The sequence below is a fragment of the Oratosquilla oratoria genome, chromosome 26 (assembly GCF_046742065.1).
Source record: "Oratosquilla oratoria isolate Oo_2021 chromosome 26, ASM4674206v1, whole genome shotgun sequence".
NCBI classification, from domain to species: Eukaryota; Metazoa; Arthropoda; class Malacostraca; order Stomatopoda; family Squillidae; genus Oratosquilla; species Oratosquilla oratoria.
The window spans coordinates 19,709,011-19,716,740 of NC_134802.1; positions in this window are offsets into that span (position 1 = coordinate 19,709,011).

A 7,730-nucleotide genomic window follows, 5' to 3' on the forward strand; every position below is an offset into this window, starting at 1 on the left:
TAAATTTGGAAAAGAAAATCAAGAGGACCCTAAGATTATTCAAAAGACATCCCCAATTTGAGGTCTTCTTTAAGGAAGGGAAGAATAGGCCACACATTTAACAAGCCAAGGGTTTGAAAATATAAAGAAGGTGGTTCCAGACACAATCAAAAATCTTACAAAAGTTGTCATTTTCAATTTTTCCTCTTTATGCAGATCATAATGATTGTTTGGACGATGAGAAATTTGTATCAGTTAAACGTAGGATCGTTCAAATTGAAGGGGAATTGGTGGAGAAACCGCAGCTTATCGCACTCATGAAAGGACAGGTGACTGACAAAATATCTATCAAGTGTTTAGGGGACAAGAAAACTGATATTTACAAAGAGGAACCTGTAATATGCTACAAATGCAGCAGCAAATAGGGACATATGGCATGGAAATTCAATGAAACCTTTAGGTGTGGGTATTGTAGTCAAAGACACGCGTCCAAAGAATGCATTGATCAAATTAACCAAAAAGTCAACGTAACAACACGATGCTGCAACTGTGGAGACTCGCACAATGCAAATTCTAAATTGTGTCCTAAACGAACCCAGGAAGCAATGTAATCAATATTTGGTGTCATGGGTCTGTTGTCGGCCAAAAAGCTGGATGTGCTATTGTGACCAGGGAACTGTATGAATATCGTATAAGTAATGAAGAGCGATATTCCAAAAGAATAGAAGGTACAACTGCAGCAGAATGACATGCAATACATCAAAATTGAAAAATAACCTCCAACAGAGGACGGTCATCATTATATCTATTTGTAGATAGTGAGAGTGCATTACTTGCATTTGATTCAAAACTCCAGTGATGACAGCCGTCTTGTTTTTAAGTGTAAATCAAAAGTTAATGAAGGACATGCAACCAATGTAACTTTTGTATGGATAGCACCATTACAGTGTGGAATATATGTCAATGATGTAGCTGATGATTTAGCTAAACAAGGAAGAGAGACTACTTTAAGGCATGGTTGATATGATCAGTGTAGCAAGTAAGGAAGAAATAAAAGTGAAAAGGAGAAAAGAAAGAGACGACACTTGGGACGTAGACAATAGACAATTGTTGGTCATTAATGCTATGGTGTCAAAAATGAAGCAAAGTAAGGTTGTGATAGTGTACAAGTAGGCACAAAATGTTCTTTAGTTTGAGAAAAGATATGACTATAGGCGCCAACGGCTGAAGACACACGCCGCTTCTCGTCCGATCAGCCAAGTTAATTAAGCAGCGTTGGGTCTGGTTAGTTAGTACTTGGATGGGTGACGACGACCGCCTGGGAACACCAGATGCTGCTGTTGGTATCTATTTATCCTCTCTTCTCTTTCTGTCCTACATTTTTGCTTTCATTTATACCAATTTAACTACAAACAAACGGCTCATATTCCACTTTCTCTGTCTGCTCTGTCCTAGGATTCTTGGTCAATCTAAACCAGCTTCGCCACAAATACTTATCGACCTCGTAATAAATAAACCCTATCAAGAGCGTTAAGCCTATCTAACTTATTCATGGCTTCCTTAATATCAATATAGACCATTATTTTATTGTGGCCCGTAGTACTAGTATCACAAGAAATAATCATGGCTACAAAAGAGTCCATAACAGATCAAACACCAAGCAATCTTTTCTTTAACCGCATCGTAAATCTTTCCAACAAACTACCTCTTCAAGTGGTAACTTTAAATACAATTGACACTTAAAGTAAGTCAGTGGTTCTTGACACTTGACACTCCTTACACCCCCATTCAATTCGCAAGCAGCCCCCCACCCCCCTCGTAACGACCAATATGCCTCCTCCTCCTCCTGCTGCTGCTGCTCTTTACATCTCCTTTATCCTACCTAACAATGGCTACCAACCACAACCCCTACCTACCGCTGTCAAACATACAAAAACATCAAATCTCACAAATGCAACGCACGACCCAACGTCTCAACACAACACTTCATTCACCATCATTTCCATCTCATTAATTCATTCACCCTCACTGCCAACTCACCACTTCCAAACATATAAATACACCACTCACGCACCTCGCTCTATATATGCTAAGTCTTTGACTATCTCTCATTCTCAGGACTCGCAAGTCACCATGTATCACCAAATGTATATGCAACTTATCTACGTGTAATAATTACTCTCCTTCCATTTCTCTACTTTCTGATCGCGACAGCACCAACTATCACTTTTTTTTCTTTGTCTTCAGCCTTTTGTCTTTTCTCTTCATTTTAACTTCCCAATCAATCAATCTTGGAGATTTACTTCTTCCCCTCTCCGCTTCTTAGCTGTCATAACTTGCACACACAACATGACTGAAAAATAATCTCCTGCCTGCCTCCCACGCATCACCAATATATGCATATAGATATATCTTTGCATATACAAATATATTCTACATTTCTTAAGTTCATCATTTCTATATTGTATGTAAAGCTACAATTTTAAAACAACTTATTGGATGCATAAACATAATCGTTGTAGGATTCATCAACTTTATGTATATATGCATATCTTAACATGTACACATATTCCTCTATTCTATATTTCTTATATATTCTAAGCTTATCATTTGTATACTGTATGTACAGCTACAATTTCAAAGTAACTTATTGGACGCACAAACACAATTTACTTAGCATTTATCAACTTTATTTTTATAACTATCAGCTTCATTAACTCCTTTATTCTATATTTGTTATATGCCTTAAGCTTATCATTTATATATACTATATATACAGGTACAATTTCAAAGTAACTTGTTGCACGCACAAACATAATTCATATAGCATTCACCAAGTTTACTTTTATAACTATCAAATTCATTAACTCATTACATTCAATAAATTGGCCACAGATGCATAGTCTTTCCTCAAATACATAAACACTATCTTCTCGTTTTGTGATTATCATTTATATTCTTATTACGCTATCTATCATTCCATTTAGAAAACATGGTACGTGACATTTGTATGTCTAAATGTTCTTATTAGTTCGCCACATTGAGCTACTTTGGTGAATCAGCGTTATTCAATCTTCCATATTCCTGGCATTGAAAAAAGACAAGCAAAATAAGTCCTAATATTGGATTTTATGGTACTCGCCGATAGACTCACACATCCACACAAACACACACACACGCAAGCACACCCACACCCACGCACGCACACACGTACGCACCACACGCACACACGCACACACACGCGCACGCACACACACACACGCACGCACACACACACGCAGGCACATACACATGAACGCGCACACACACACATACACGCACGCACACACACACACACACATACAAAAACACACACAAAACACACACACACACACACACACACACACACACACACACACACACAAATATATATATATACAGTATATATATACATATATATATGTATATAAATATATATATATATATATATATGTATTTATATGTATATAACATATATATATATGTATATATACATATCTATATACATATATACAATATATGTATATATACATATCTATATACATATATACAATATATGTATATATATATATATATGTATATATCTATATACATATATATATATATGTATATATATATATATATATATATATGTATATATATGTATATATATGTATATATATATATATATATATATATATATATATATATATATATAACACCGATAAACTAATGAAAAGGTGTCAGTAATTGTATATATCATGACACCCAATATTGAACATACTGTATCTGGGTTGCGTATACTAACGGAAATGGATATACGTTGTTAGTTTCTTCGATCACTTTTTTGGGGGGCCAGAAGAATTTTCCTCAGTTGAAAGTTCGTTGTTAGCTGGCGGGTTTCCCGCCTGAGCCCATGCAACAACGTGCGGAGCCTTTAAAAGGCACAGCAACTATAATGCTGTGACCCAGGCTCCAGCTGGTGGGGTTCTTCTCCGAATTCGTGCAGGGAAATTAATTTTGCCCTGCATGGATTTTTCGGCTTGAAAGAACGGGACTGAGTCCCTTGGCTCCCTGATAGTCTTTGGCGGCGCAACAATTTGCCACCGCCAGGACACGCACGCACACGCGTAGTGGCCGAGGCTCCGGCTATAAGAAAAATAGTTTTCAGCTCCAGCCAAAAGGACTGACCCTATGGCCAATACTACCGCCTCCATATTGTGCGGTGCAGCAAAGCTGCCGCATCTAGAAGAATCTAATGCAGGAGGAACCCACATAGCACCTCGCTGTCGGAGGTCAGGGTCCCTCACTGGCCTTTTATTCGGCGCTAGCTACGCAAGGTCTCCTGCACGAAAATCAAATGATAAGATCCAAACCGCTGGCTCCAGTGGACATATATTGAGTCAGTGCTACTCGTTTTTCCACGCTTTTAGCGGGGAACTTCCCTGTAGCCAGCCTGGGTTACATGCCAGCGGCAAAGGCTCCAGGCGACATTTCTCCAAGGACCCACACACGGCATAGGCTCCGAGTGACATTTCCATAACAGCTTACTGTACAGGAACTTTTTAAAGAAACAAAACATTCGCACTTGAATATAATCTTCAGTGCAAACTGGAAAAAATTGTGATTTTATTTACTTGGAGGGGAAAAAAAAAAGGGACAACCCAAAAAACCCCTCCACGAGTAGAATCTTTTTGGCGACTCTCCTCGTATGTGAATTTTCCCGAAAAGACTTTCAGGGATCAAGCCAAGTACATTCGAATCTGCGCGCGCAAAATGTGACATCTGCTGCAAAATGTGACATCTGCTAAATATCGAATTCTCATCTTGTCGACATTTTAAGCCTATCCAAAACATGTCGACAAGATGAGAATTCGATACTGTAATAATAATGATAATAATAATAGTAATAATGATAATAATAATAATAATAATAATAATAATAATAATAATAATAATAATAATAATAATAATAATAATAATAATAATAATAATAATAGTAATAATAATAATAATAATAATAATAATAGTAACAATAATAATAATAATAATAATAATAATAATAATAATAATAATAATAATAATAATAATAATAATAATAATAATAATAATAATAATAATAATAATAAGTAACAATAATAATAATAATAATAATAATAATAATAACAATAATAATAATAATAATAATAATAATAATAATAATAATAATAATAATAATAATAATAATAATAATAATAATAATAATAATAATAATAATAATAATAATAATAATAATAATAATAATGATAATAATAATAATATAATAATAATAAGAAGAAGAAGAAGAAGAAGAAGAAATAAAAATATAAATAATAATAAAAATAAAATAAAAACAAAATCTTAATAAAATGATTATAAAATATTAAAATAATAATAGAAATAATAATAAAAATAAAAATAATAACAGAAATAATAAAAAAAAATAATAATGATAATAATATCATCAGAATTATCATTATTATCATTATTATTATTATTATTATTATTATTATTATTATCATTATTATTATTATTATTATCATTATTATTATCATTATCATTATTATTATTATTATCTATTATTATTATTATTATTATCATTATTGTCATTATTATTATAATTATTATCATTATTATCATTATTGTCATGATTATTATTGTTATTGTTATTATTATCATTATTATTATTATTATTATTATTATTATTATTATTGTTATCATTATTATTATTATTATTATCATTATTATTATTATTATCATCATTTGTATTATCATTATTATCATTATTATTATTATTATTATTATTATTATTATTATTATTATTATTATTATCATTATTATTATCATTATTATTATTATTATTATTACTATCATTATTATTATTATCATCATCATTATTACTATTATTATCATCATCATTATTATTATCATTACTATTATCATTATTATTATTATTATTATTATCATTATTATTATTACTATTATCATTATTATAATTATCATTATTATCATTATTATTATCTATCATTATTATTATTATTATTACAATTATTACTATTACAATTATCATTATTATTATTATTATTATTACTATTATCATTATTATCATTATTGTTATTACTATCATTGTTATTATTATTATCATTATCATTATCATCATTACCATTGTCACTATCATCATTATCATCATTATTATTATCATTATTATCATCATTATCATTATCACAATCATTATCATCATCATTATCATTATTATCATTGGGAACGGACTACACCAAGTGACCAGTGACATGGGTAAAAAGAGCGAAGAACACCAGGATATCAGGAGGAGAACATACAACACAAGCGGCAAGAAAAATAAAACAGTGAAAGAAGACCAAAACTATATTTCCCTACAGCCGACGCAGAACTAAATTTGGAAAAGAAAATCAAGAGGACCCTAAGATTATTCAAAAGACATCCCCAATTTGAGGTCTTCTTTAAGGAAGGGAAGAATAGGCCACACATTTAACAAGCCAAGGGTTTGAAAATATAAAGAAGGTGGTTCCAGACACAATCAAAAATCTTACAAAAGTTGTCATTTTCAATTTTTCCTCTTTATGCAGATCATAATGATTGTTTGGACGATGAGAAATTTGTATCAGTTAAACGTAGGATCGTTCAAATTGAAGGGGAATTGGTGGAGAAACCGCAGCTTATCGCACTCATGAAAGGACAGGTGACTGACAAAATATCTATCAAGTGTTTAGGGGACAAGAAAACTGATATTTACAAAGAGGAACCTGTAATATGCTACAAATGCAGCAGCAAATAGGGACATATGGCATGGAAATTCAATGAAACCTTTAGGTGTGGGTATTGTAGTCAAAGACACGCGTCCAAAGAATGCATTGATCAAATTAACCAAAAAGTCAACGTAACAACACGATGCTGCAACTGTGGAGACTCGCACAATGCAAATTCTAAATTGTGTCCTAAACGAACCCAGGAAGCAATGTAATCAATATTTGGTGTCATGGGTCTGTTGTCGGCCAAAAAGCTGGATGTGCTATTGTGACCAGGGAACTGTATGAATATCGTATAAGTAATGAAGAGCGATATTCCAAAAGAATAGAAGGTACAACTGCAGCACAATGACATGCAATACATCAAAATTGAAAAATAACCTCCAACAGAGGACGGTCATCATTATATCTATTTGTAGATAGTGAGAGTGCATTACTTGCATTTGATTCAAAACTCCAGTGATGACAGCCGTCTTGTTTTTAAGTGTAAATCAAAAGTTAATGAAGGACATGCAACCAATGTAACTTTTGTATGGATAGCACCATTACAGTGTGGAATATATGTCAATGATGTAGCTGATGATTTAGCTAAACAAGGAAGAGAGACTACTTTAAGGCATGGTTGATATGATCAGTGTAGCAAGTAAGGAAGAAATAATAGTGAAAAGGAGAAAAGAAAGAGACGACACTTGGGACGTAGACAATAGACAATTGTTGGTCATTAATGCTATGGTGTAAAAAATGAAGCAAAGTAAGGTTGTGATAGTGTACAAGTAGGCACAAAATGTTCTTTAGTTTGAGAAAAGATATGACGAAAGGCGCCAACGGCTGAAGACACACGCCGCTTCTCGTCCGATCAGCCAAGTTAATTAAGCAGCGTTGGGTCTGGTTAGTTAGTACTTGGATGGGTGACGACGACCGCCTGGGAACACCAGATGCTGCTGTTGGTAT